Source organism: Alnus glutinosa, chromosome 5 (assembly GCF_958979055.1).
Source record: "Alnus glutinosa chromosome 5, dhAlnGlut1.1, whole genome shotgun sequence".
NCBI classification, from domain to species: domain Eukaryota; kingdom Viridiplantae; phylum Streptophyta; class Magnoliopsida; order Fagales; family Betulaceae; genus Alnus; species Alnus glutinosa.
The window spans coordinates 15,295,247-15,308,567 of NC_084890.1; the positions used below are offsets into that span (position 1 = coordinate 15,295,247).

Below are 13,321 nucleotides of genomic sequence, written 5' to 3' on the forward strand. Positions count from 1 at the left end.
TTGTGAGAAGGTCTAAAACTGGATTCAAGGTTCAATTGGGTCGGCCCATGTTTTAGTAGGGCTTGATAAATGGACGGGAGTGTGCTTGCAAGTGGAAAATGGGGTCTTAAAAAAACAAATAAGAGAAGTCTGTTAAATTTGTTCATTGGTTTGAAGTTGTGATAACTAGTACTTGAAGTAAGTGTAAAAAAAAAAAAAAAAATTCAAATAGGTCCCTATCATTAAAAAAAGTTGACAAAATGTATTAATGTGTCACTTGAGTACCAATCATATTGCAACACATCACTTACAATATATATATATATATATATATATATATATATATATATATTTGAAACAAAAAATGAAGTGGTAGAGTCATCCTATTTGGCCAAATGGGGGTGGCTGAACCACTCCTCACTAGAGTGGTTTAGCCACCCCCAAATTATTTGGGGTGATTTTGAACTATAATACCCTGCCTAAATATGTGATAATTATAAATAAAATTAAAACATTTTAACAAATTTTGATAGCAAAATTAAGGCAGGAAAAAGAGTAAGGCCGATAATTAAGGAAGGATTAGGTGAGAAGTGATTGAAATGTAAGCAAAATGGAATTCAAAACACTTGGGAGTTTTGAAAAAGGTGCCGCATTCGAACAACCTAAATTGCGTTTGAAACTTTGAATAGGTCAACTCGTTAGAACGAGGAAACCTGTTTGAACACAACTCGATCATGCCATGTAGAACACCTAGTTTTAAATAATTTGAAACTACCATTCGAATGAGACACATTGTTTGGCCGAGAACGTCCTACACGCAAATCATTTAAGTTCAAAACACTATCCAAAAAAAAAAAATGGAGCAAGGCTTTAAAAGCCTTAGAAAAACCCTAAATATTCATTTTCCTTCATTTTCTAGCATGTAGTGAGAGAAAGGAGGAGGCTTTTTCGAGAACTTGGGCTCAAGAGTGGTGCAAGCTAGGGGTGTACATGTGGATATCCGTGCGGTTATTTATGACACCTACCTCCGCAAAATACAAATATCACTTCTAGATATTATCTGCGTCCGCATCATTTTTTTATATTCGCATCTACGCGGTTATTGCGGTTATTAAGTGCAGTTATTATCCACAAGTAGGTAATGTCCTAGTTTAAACGCTTGTGAAAATAATTTTGACCGCTTTTTAGTCTTTTGGGTTTGTTTTGAAAATATAATGCAACACAAAAAATATGTAGAATCGAGAAAAAAAATTGGATGATAGATACGATCTCAAAATATTAATGGTAATCAATGCTCACAAGAAACACTCTTATGTTTTTTATCCATAATTCAATGAGCATAACAATCAAGCTAACAAACATAAATTACAAATCCAACATAAAAAAAATAAATAAAAATAAAAATATTACAAATTCATAACATAAAAAACATAAATTGTCTAAATATTACACACACACACACACAAATATATATATAAAATGTATGCAGATGCGGTTATTATCCGCATACTCTAAAACCGGCATCCACATCCGCACTTGCGGATAGTAGTTTTTGCTATCCGCATCTGCATGTGCGGATAGCTTATGCGGGCTATTAATATCTGCTCACATATACACCTCTAGTATAAACCTTCAACGAGGTAAAAGAATCCCCACCATTCTCTTTATTTTTGTATGTTATTGTGTATAAGAAATGTATTTAAGTATATTTCATGAGTGTGTGTACTATGTGTAACGCCCTAGCTTTTAAGGCAAGTTGTAAGCATAAAATGATTGGATTTTTTGCGTGGTGTACTACATATAATTATATAAATACCAGGGTTGTGCAACAGGTTGCGATTGCGGTTATTTCCTCATAACCGCAACCACAACCGGAGTACTCGGTTATTCAATTTTAAATAACCACAACCAGTCTACCGACGATTATGCGATTATTAAAAGACGGCTATTAACCGGTAACCGCTTTTCATAAATTGTTGATTTTTTTTTTCTTCTTGATAATGTCAAATAATTATATGAAAAATGAAAACTATTTACTTAGAAAAAATAATATAACGCCTCATATTTTAAGATATAAAATATAATATCTTAAAATAGAATTTAAGATCTAATAATAAATATGAATTTTTATAAAAATAAATATTCATTAATTAAGAAGTGTTAATAGTTTCAGTTTGATAAAAGTTCAAACAGACCTTAAACTTTGGAACAACGAAAACAAGGTCAAACGAACTTCATTTTAGTTAATTCAAAAACTAATAAACTTTATTTGAAGTTCTCTAACTACCCTCTGAATTTCATAATTTTTGGACTCTGTTTAGGGAACAAAAACACCCGGGAAAAATACTACCCCTGATTTGGACAAAAATTCACATCTAGTGTTATTAATTAATGGGTCTTTGATTTTTATCAAAAATCATCATTCTCCATTGATGATTTTTAGTTCAAATGGAAACCCAATCCGTATCTTAAATAATATAAAACTAGAAAACAACTAAATAAATATTATAAGAGTTTATTAAACTAATTAAACTAACTAGCTAAAGATTATAAGATTTAAACTAACTAGATAAATATTAGTTAGTTGTAAATGACAAATATTTTGGAGGAAGCCTAACCTACACATGATGGACCTAGCAGCCCGCACATGTTGAAACACACAACCCAGCCCCTTCTAAGTTTCTTCCAGATGCCCTCTTTCCCTTCATTTATTTTTAACAAATATCGTACTCTTTCTTGTAACCCATGAACTAAGGGTATGTTTGGCAAATGCTTGTACAAAACAGAGTAGTGGGTTGTTAATTTTAGAATTAGTAAAAAGTGATGATGTGATATAAAGTAAAAAAAAAAATGTATAAAAAAGTGAAAAAAAATTTGTATTGTATTGAATTTTTTTATTTAAATAGTAATAAAAAATTATTAGTGTGATATAAAAAGTGAAAATAGTTGGAATGTTTTAATGTTAATTGTTATTGAAAAATGTAAAAAAGTGAGATAAAAGTAAGGACCACTACTCTGTTCACATCAAAGACATTGTCAAACATAGCCTAAATCTCTAGTGTGACGACCCTTTCATATATATATACACAAACGTAAAACGAGTCATCACAGTGACACGACTACATGTCGCTCAACCAACATATGGCACATGCCCCATAACATGCACCTGATAAACAGAGTTATATCTGCAGCGGATTATATCATTATACCATCTCAATCATAGTGGAAAAGCAAATCTATAAACAAACTTGTTGTCTAAAGAAAAGTGACCCATAACACAAGTCTAACTGTTTAAGGCTTAATAACATATAACTATTACAAAAGAATGGCTTATACAAAAGAATATGTGACACATACGTCACAAATCATATACAAAAGCACTCAAAAACAAGGACACCATAGTCCTACATACTACGACTGTCGCTATGAGTTTCAATCGTAATAACCCAAATATAATGCCACCGGATCATCATCTGCCTCAAGAGTACCTGCAATCATAAGAACATCATCTACACAGTTGTGGTGATAGCTACATCCGCATAGGTGAAAGAATGAGTCCACCGTCTCAGTATAAAACATACTAAGACCTCAGTGATATTAAACTAACTGAGTTTCACAAAGAACCAACCTTTCCTTTATTTTTAGTGATGCGAGCACTATATCAACTACCAATTTACCAATAGCTAATATAGCAAACACTGACTATCAAGAAAACATTTAAAGTATACTATGTAGCTGTGAACGTATGTAGAAGTTCCAGTCTACCGTTTGGAAGTTTATACATATAGACCCCTCTACAATAATACTTTGATATCAGTGGCTCAGACATACATATACGTGATAACACTGTTGCAGATATACGCATACATATAGGTCTTAAGCTGTAAAATAATGGTATCTAGCTCACCATATTAAGACACAAGTATTTCCTTGCTATAGTAATATCGGTATCTCATACATCGATGCTCGAAAGCACATATACATAGGTACTTATATCACCAAGCTTTGGGTAACGCGGGCATCTCGGTACAATGAAACTCAATGCATTTTTAAAAACATTAAATCATGTGACCATCCAATATAAATATACATAAGCTCTTTCTATTTAAGATTCTTATGCATACCAACATGTCTAGCAAAACTACTTATAGCATAAAACCATCACTCATAAAAACAATGCTATATATGCTATGCATGAAATTGGTTACTGTGGTGCTTGAGTCCCCTGCTGCTGTTTTAATGTTTATTACATTTGCTGCTATTTTATTGTGTTTATTGCGTTTTGCTGCCGTTAAACTATTGTTGTATGTATGCTCTATACTACATGCTCCATGCTCTGTGCTTGATCAGTATTTGTTTCACTACTGTATCATGCTGTTAAATCATATTTTCTTCGTAAAACATAAATAGTTCAACATGACATGTTCTCAAACAATTTGCTTAATTTAAATCCTAACCGCAGCACACACTCAAACACTTTAAATCAATTCAACATCTTTCATTCACGCATCATTTCAAAACATCATTGATACTTTTCAACATACTCTGACTTATTCAAATCATTCCAAAACATATATATATAACATATGTTGGTTCGATTTATAAAACAATGTATAACTTGCATTATCATAAAATATATGAAAGTATATTTTCTCAGTGAGTAGAATACTTACCTCAGATCGCTTGTACTCCCAACTCCAAACAACTCTTAAGTTCAACCGCAAAGTGCAGCTAAAAATATAACACATTGTATTATTTAATATTCTAACCAATAACCACTCTAGGTAGCATTTTGAATAGCTCAAAGCTATGTTATTAATTTACCCATTAAATACTAAAATTCCTAAATATTTTTCCATAATTTCTAATCACTTTCTTATACACAATTTTGTTAACCCACAAGCATTACCTAGGGTTAATCACACAAAAATAACACTTTTACCAAATACCCAAAAGTTAGGGTTTATGAAAAACTCACCAAAAGTTCGCCAAGCCAACACCCAATGCTTGTGAAGCTCCTTGCAACTCCAAACCACACAAAATCTAAAGAAAACACTAAATTAAACAATTCTACAAGATTTACTAAAAATCTCCAAATTGTGAGTTTAACGATTTACCTCAAAAGGTTCGGTCAAAATGTAGATTAGGCCTTGTGGATTACGTTATCGAAGTCGGATTTAAGATTGAACGGCAAGATTTCTGGGAATTGCCGTTTTTCTAAGAAAAACCAAAGAAAATCGAGAAAGACAATGAGTTCTGGAGAGACGTGCACTTTGTGTAATGAACCAGACCTGTTTCCTCTTTTTCTTTAATTCTTACACGAGTAATGATAGGTAGGGGATGTTTAGCCGTCCCCTGTCCGGCCCTTTCCTACGTGGAAAGGGCCTCTCTTTTTAAAAAAAAAAAAATCTAATTTTGAAAAGAGCCCAGTGTCCAATGTATATGCCCATTTTCCCCCCCAAATCTTTTCCTCCCTCTCTCCATCTCCTCTCCTCAACCCCACCGTGAAATCAACCACGAGCCCGCCACCGTCGACCACTCACGAGCCCGCCACCGGTACGTCACCGTTCGTCTTCCATCTCTAGCCAAAAGTCACCGTATGTTCTCCATCTTCGGTTCAGGTCCGAAGAATCCGACGACCCAACCACAATACCGCCATGAGCAGTGTAAAGATCAAGAAATTAAATGGGGGTTTTAGAAAATATAAATCATATTTATTAAATAGTATGGACTAATATTAGATTTTAAGTGAAATTTGTATGATGAAATAAAATAAATGAGGGGTCAAATATTAATTACTAAATGATGGGATTTTAATAAAATGGGGTCCCACTGCAATTTACATAAGCTTGGGGTTTTAAATAAAGAAAATCCTATCTTGGCCACGTGGCATCACCAAATTGCCTAGAGTAGATTTCATTATCTCTTCCTGCCCACTCACGTCGCGCCACGTGTCACACTCCCTTTCTCCTCCCTTTTCTTTTTCCCTTTCTTCTCTTTTCCCTCCTTCACTCACGCATCAGACCTCTCTCCTTTCCCTTTTCTTCCTTCCTCTCCCCTCTCCACGCACGACACCATCCTCTTCCCCTTCTCTTCTTCTCTTCTTTTTCCTTCTCCTTTCTTCCTCCCTTCTCCTTCTATTCCCCACGTTATGGCAAGGCTATGAGAGACCGAGAGAGAGAGAGAGCCGAGAGATTGAGAGTGAGATCGGGAGGGATGAGGGAGACCTGGTGACCCGGAACCCAGGGAGCGCCGACGGCTCAATTTTCTGGCCGATGCTACTGATGGGTCGACTGCGGTGGTGCCTAGGATGCAGAACCCGACGGGCCAGGAGCTTAGACCTGCAACCCATGAGCCAAACCCGATGAATCCACCAAAGCCGTGTGACCCGATCCTCCATGATCGGCGGCCGGGACTGAAATCCGGTATTTGGAGGCCGTTCTCCGATGGATTTCCGGCGAGCTCGCAACCCAGAACCCGTGCAACCTGTGACCGTGACCCGTGCGACCCGCAACCCGCCTGACCCGAGAGAAGACCCGGTTCTTCAAGGTGTTTTTCGGCGACTTTTCCGGCAAAATCATAGGCTTTTTTCAGTGGATTGGTTGAGGAAAATCCCCAAGGTATAAATCCTATAATTTGGTAGATTGATTTGATTATTGAGAAATTAGGGTTTTATAATTTTGGGGTTTTGTTAGGCCGTGTGTGATGCTTGTGTTCTCTGGATTTAGTTTTTGTTTTGGCCGAATGATTTGGAGTTTTGTGATGATGGGTTTCTTGGTATATTGATGGCCGAAAGATGTTTCACTTCGGGGTAAAACTGATTGGGTTGATTTTTTTTTCGGTGGGATTGCCATGGGTTCCGAAATTTAGATGATATTTGTTTGTTTTCATGATTGTTTGTTGGGTGTACTAGATAGGATTCAAATCTGGATTTTGGATTGATAATTTGTTATTGTTGGATTTGTAGTTCTAGGGCTGAATCTGAAATTGGGTTATTGGTTTGTTGAAGTTTGATTTTAAGTTGTGGCTTGTTGTTGATTTTCCATGGTGATCGATTGGGTGATTTTATTATTGCTAATGCTGATTGAGCTTTGATTGGAATAAAGACTAATTATGGTAGAAATTAGATGTTATTTAGGCGTTGGTTTGGTTAATTTCTTATGGTGGCCATGTATGGAGAGAGTGATTTTAATGGGTGTTATGGTGGAATTCAAACTTAGTTTTGGAGTTGTAGATTGGTTGATAATGTTAGATTATGTTTATATGTGTATGGGGGCAGTGTTTATGGGGGGCATTGTGATGTCCATGGATGTGAGTTGGGGATTTGATGGGTGAATCTCAATTAAGTTCCCATACTATTGTTTGATGGAAATCTGAAATTAATTTTTGGGATCATTTGATGTGGTAGCCCAATAGTGAGTGAGATTTTGAAGGGTGTGGCTTTTATGTGGTTTGTAATGTTTGTAGTTCATATATTGGTGGTTTGGGTTGATTTGGTAACTCGTGACTCCTATGGCCGTGTGATGCATGGTAGGATTTGTGGGGCTGATTTTTGGGTAACCCTTAATAGTTATGGCCGATTATATGTAAAGGGGTTTTGAGTTGTCTTGATGAATGACCATTGATATTGAAGATTTGGTTGTTGAAGAATCTTGGCTTATTGTTAGAATAGAGATTGTAATGACTAAAGTTTATATTTTATGAAATTTGAGGGGCTGGTTTGATAACTTAAATGGTTAGGGATAATGTTTATTTTAGAACCTAATTTGATGGGTAGCTATGGTAAACGGCTGGATTCTTTGCGACGGATCATGTGGGATATTTATTTAAGTTTTGATTCTTCGGCTTAGCTTAATTATGTAGAATTAATGATGTTAGGCTTAGGTGTTATTGGGAGCCTTGGGATAAATTAAGTTACCATGAGTATGACCTAGAGCCTAGGTGTAATGTTCAGCTTTAGGGTCAAAGTATAAGCTTTTGCAAACGAATATAAAATCAATACATGATTGTAAACTAATCTAAAGAGTTATTGAATTAGGGTGTTAAATAAGGTTAATGTCCATAACCTAAACTACTAAGGTGGTTAGTAATTAATAAGGATTAAATATTAAAAATAAAGGTTAAGATGAAATTATTTTAAAATGGTAAATTATCTATGTAACCCTAAGACAACAAATAGAAATTAGTAAGGAAGTTGAAGTACATAAATGTACTTTGAATCCAATAAGGGTAATTTAATAACTAGTCTACCTATCCATGCACGCAAAGTACTTAAGTGTGCTATTGGTTAGGTTTAAGAGAGGTGTATATATATATATATATATAGTGTTAACTCTCTAGATTAGTAACAAGTCACTAATGAATTAACAATGATAATGTGACTTAATAATAGTAAGTAGACAAATAAAATACTAAATGTGTCTTAAAGATAATTAGATGAATAAAATATAAAACAAGGCTTGAACGTCAACCTAATAATAGTTTAAGGTATCTAGCTAGCTTTAGAAGCGAGTAACACGACGTGTGAGCACACGGGTAGTTTTAGGGTCACAGAATGAGTCACATAGCATAGTCTAACGTTATAATGTTTGCAGGATAGTGTCCGGATTGGAGACCTCAATTGATTCTCCAATGTAGAGTCCAAGTGACTAGAATCTGAGGAGATGTTCAGGTCAAAGAGTCTAATGCAGCCAGGTGATATTTTACTCACTGAGAAATTGTTATTTTTATATATTATAGAATCGCAAATATATATGTTGTTCTATAAATCCGAACCAACTGTATGTTGAATATATCTGTTTTGCTTGATTTGAGTACTTTAGAGTATGTTCAAATATATCAATGATGTTATGAAATGATGTATGAATGAAAGATTTAAATTATGCAAAGTAGAATGATAAAGTTTCATGTTGATTGGTTTATTGTATTTGAAGAAAGCATGATTTGTAAAGAATAGGGAATAGAGTTTGAATTGTAAAGCATAAAGCATAAAGCATAAAGCATGAGCATAAAAGGAATGAAAGGACAAAGTACAAAGAATGAAAGGAATGAAAGGACAAAGCACAAGGAATGAAAGGATTGACATAAGGAATGGAAGGACAATCATGAGCATGCATATCATTGTTAAATTGTATAATGTTTACATGATATAGAATATTGTAGTTTTTGTACTCGACGTATTAGTATGCCTAAGAGTTTTAATGGCAAAAGAGCTTATGTATACTGCTATCATCTAGTTGCATAATTTTATAACATTGAGCTTGGACGAACAAGAATATTGTCATGGTTCGGTATGAGTAATACAGCGTCCTAGGAGTAGGTAGATGAATTGTCGTGGCACGTCAGTAAGAAGTGCTTGGATACTCGAGTTTTACTCTAGTAACCGCATGGACAACTATGTGCTCGACATGAAGTTGTAATGCCCTAGGATTCCGTGTTAACCATGTTCGGAAAATGATAGTAAGCTTGTACTAAAGAGCGAGATGGCATGTTTTGAGCTTAGTGTGCTTGGTTTTGACGCTATTGGTTGCGATATCGGTGTGGCTTGGGAGTAGGTAGATGGATTGTCGTGGCGCATTAGTAAGAAGTGCTTGGATATCAGAGTCTTACTCTAGTAACCGCATGGACCACTATGTGCCCGGCATGAAGTTGTAATGCCCTGAGGCACAGTGTTATCACAGTTAATATCGTTAGGCCTATGTGCATTTGAGCTACCAACATAAAAGTATTATTGTAGGTGGGTTTATACGTGGTTGCTTCCATACCAATGGGACTTCTACGTATGGGTCCAACTACATAGTAGGTTTTAAATTTTTTCTGATAGTCGGTGTTTGCTATATCAGCTATGGGGGTTTTCAAACAAAATGTTATAAAGTGGTAGCTGTTATAGTGTACGTGAGACTAAAAAAAAAAAAAAAGTTGGTTCTTTGCGAAAACTCAGTTAGTTTAATATCACTGAGGTGGTGAACTCATAATTTCACCTATACGGATGTGGCAAACCCCCACAACCGTATAGATGATGTCCTTTTGGCTGCAGGTGCTCGAGTCGTAGTTGATGAGGGTCGTAGACGTGCATTTGGGATATTATGACCGAAGCTTGCCGCGATGGTCGTAATTGTGGGACCATGGGCGTCCTCAATTTTATAGGTTTTGTTGTGGCTTGTGACGCATGTGTCACTCGTTATTGTATTAAGCCATTCTGTTATGTATTTATATTGTGGAAAGACGTAAACACATAGATATTAAATGGCTCTTGTTGTTATTAATTTATGATAGATGTTCAAGATTTGATTTCCGCTATTGAGTTTATGTTTTCCGCTGCATAGTAGTTAGATGTTGTACTCTGATTTACCAGGTACATATTATGGGGTATGTACCATATGTTGGCTTTGCGACACATCGTCGTGCCACTGTGAGGATCCATTAGTATTTTAAGAGATTAATATTTATGAAATGTTTTGTATAAAAAAAAAAAAAATGGGTCGTCACAAGCAGCCCCAGCCGAACCACCACCACCACCGCCGACAAGCCCATCCATCGTAAGATTTTCGAAGTTTTTTGTTTTTGTTCTTTCCTTTTGATTTTCTCTCCAGATTCTGTTTGGTGGCTGTAAATATTGAAATGAGTTTTGTAGTTACTGAATTTTCTTTGATGTTGTAGTGTTATCCTTTTAAGTGGCATGGAAATATATATATGTGTCGACATTTGAATAGCTTAGTTGGAAAAAAAGAATGCCCAGAATCTTCTAGTGTAATAATAATTTATGATTTGTGATGATGATAAGTGTGCATAGTGAGTTGTAAGGGTAATTTGTATGACATAATTTTTGTATGTATAAAGTTGGTTGATTTTGGAAAACTATGAATTGTAGTAACCGTTTATTAGGAGGAATTAGACATTGTAGTAACCGTGTATTTGGTTGGTGATGAAATTCAGTTGGGTTTTGTTGTTTTATGTTTGAAAAGTCAATTTATGTTTATTACCAATTGAAAGGGTATCGTGAGAGCAAGTAGTTGTTTGCTAGACTTTTGGTGATTATTAAACTTGTCATTACCATTAATTTGTTGTTCAAATTGAAACATAAAACTGGTAACTAATACTATTAAGATTTTTTTTTTTAAGGTTTTTTTTTTTAAGGTTTTTTTTTTTTTACATTTTTATGGAACTGGGTATATTCAATCTTTGTTGTTGAGCCGATTTTCAGAAATAATACATATACATAAACCGACCATCTTGACCCAAAAACCTTAAAAAAAAACCTCATTAACTGAGATTCAATAATTAGTCTGAAAATCCAAGTGCAAAGTTAAAATCTTTAATGTTTTTAAGTGTTTCTTTCTTGTATTTCCTTTGTGTTTGTAAGTGTGTTTCTTGTATTTATATGAAGACAGAATTAGTTGCTGCACTGCTAATTCTAATGGCCGGTCATAAGGTGTAAACCTTTCCATTTTTTTTTTTTCTCTCTATGTTTCTTGAGTGCTTTTCTTGTAATTATAAACTAAATGATAATGTACATAATTTAGAACAAATATATATTTTGTTTAATCTTCTTGATTCTTATGTTTGAAGAGTATGTTTTACTAGTCGATGTGAATTGGTTGGGACTGCAAAGGTAAATTCATTCAAGGCATGCATTTCTCTGTGAAAGAGGATATTAATTGTTGCACTGATATGAATCTTTATTTGTTACAGAAACTTTTAGATGGACTTATCACAACTGAACTTAATTTCACAATGTGAAAATGATTGTTTGTTGACACATGAACAACTTGATGATGTTATGCCCATCGATATGGACCCTCAAAATGGTATGTTGGGCATTTCATGCTTACCTTTTATTTTTGTAACATATCTTAGATTAAATGTTATTATTTATAGTTGGGTTCTTTACACCATGTGTTTTTCATTTTGAGATAGATGGAAATAAAATTGTAGCTAATGACCAATTGCATGATAGTGTGGACAATTGTCGGTCCAAGGCCAAGCTCATTTGGCTAGCATATTAGGTTGTATAACTAGTTGCTTGCCCCAAAGTTATTACCAACCTTTTGGGGGGCAATCTAATGACCTTTTTGACTTTTAAGATGCAAAGGTGGACTTGAACTAAAAAAACATATATTCCATGGGCACCTGATAAAATTTCAGTTTAGCAAAAGCTCTGGTTTATGTTCTAACTAAGTGAATTGCCAATGGAAAATTTCTTCGAATTTTCCTGTCAGGTTTGGATGAGGAAAGGGTTTTAGGTGGATTAGGTCACAAACCATTGCATTCCATGGAGATGGTATACTGGAATTGAGTAATGCTGGTTAAACAGGACTGTCAAGATTTATAATAATGTCTTGCATGACACTTATTTTGCTTGGCAAGCATGCATTTTTTGTTAATAAATATTATACTGTGCTTTTTCTTTAGGTGCTTTTACATTTATGATATGGTTGGACATGATCATGATGTATTCAAATTAAAAAAATCTACCATCAACATCTCTTGATGGAATTATGATATGTCTTCTTGCTTAAATTTCTTTGAAGGGAAAGATGCCACAGGCGATTTTGAAGGTATTGGGCAAAGCGAAAGTGTAAAGGGAGCATGCAGGAACCACCTCTTCGGATTTGAAGAAATAAACTAATTGATTCAATGCTTCTCATGGCCTCATACAATTTTCCTTTGTAGATACTATTTTTGCTTCTACAAAATGTAGATATGCGGTTGTAGCTTTGTCTTTTTAAATTTGTAACTAAGAGAAAATTCCACTATTTGTTCTCGTTTGTGCCCTAATTGTACTAGTCCTTGATTTTTTTTATTTTATTTTAAGCTTACTGGTCCTTGATTGAATATGAATGAAAATGAATTTTGTTTTGGTTTTGTATCTTTCGTGTTCTCATGTTTCGACAATATGCCATAGTGACATAGTAGACCTTGCCTTTTATGATGTTAATAAAAAAGATGAAGTTCATTAATTTATTTTGTACATTGAAGCATTCTTTTGAGTTAAATTTGAATATTTATGCATGCATGTATCTCTTCATCCCTAGCCTCCTTTTTTTATTTTTTTAAAAAAAAGGTGAAAAGAAAACAAACCAAAATGGTATTGGAAGCATTAAAAACCAACAATTTTTGCGTCAAATTTGAGAGAATGCATTCACAGCAACATCAAACTTTCCACAAACCAAATTTTATTATCAGCTGGAAAAACAAACTTTCTACTAACTAAAGTAGTCTGCTGCAATGTCCAAGAGTACTAAAAATTACCAAGTTAATGACGAATCAAATAACAAAGAGCCATCAAAACTACCAAGTCATGGGAATAATTTGAGCCAAATGCTTAACAAATTTAGGAATT

General features: G+C 34.5%; 1 long non-coding RNA gene across 1 annotated transcript; it reads left to right on the forward strand.

Moving 5' to 3' along the window:
• Positions 1-5,992: 5,992 nt before the first annotated feature.
• LOC133868664 (uncharacterized) lies at positions 5,993-12,843 on the forward strand. The gene is made up of 5 exons (XR_009900371.1): positions 5,993-6,599; positions 8,574-8,673; positions 9,995-10,517; positions 11,671-11,786; positions 12,510-12,843. It is a non-coding gene; the product is annotated as an uncharacterized LOC133868664 (long non-coding RNA).
• The last annotated feature ends 478 nt before the right edge of the window (positions 12,844-13,321 follow it).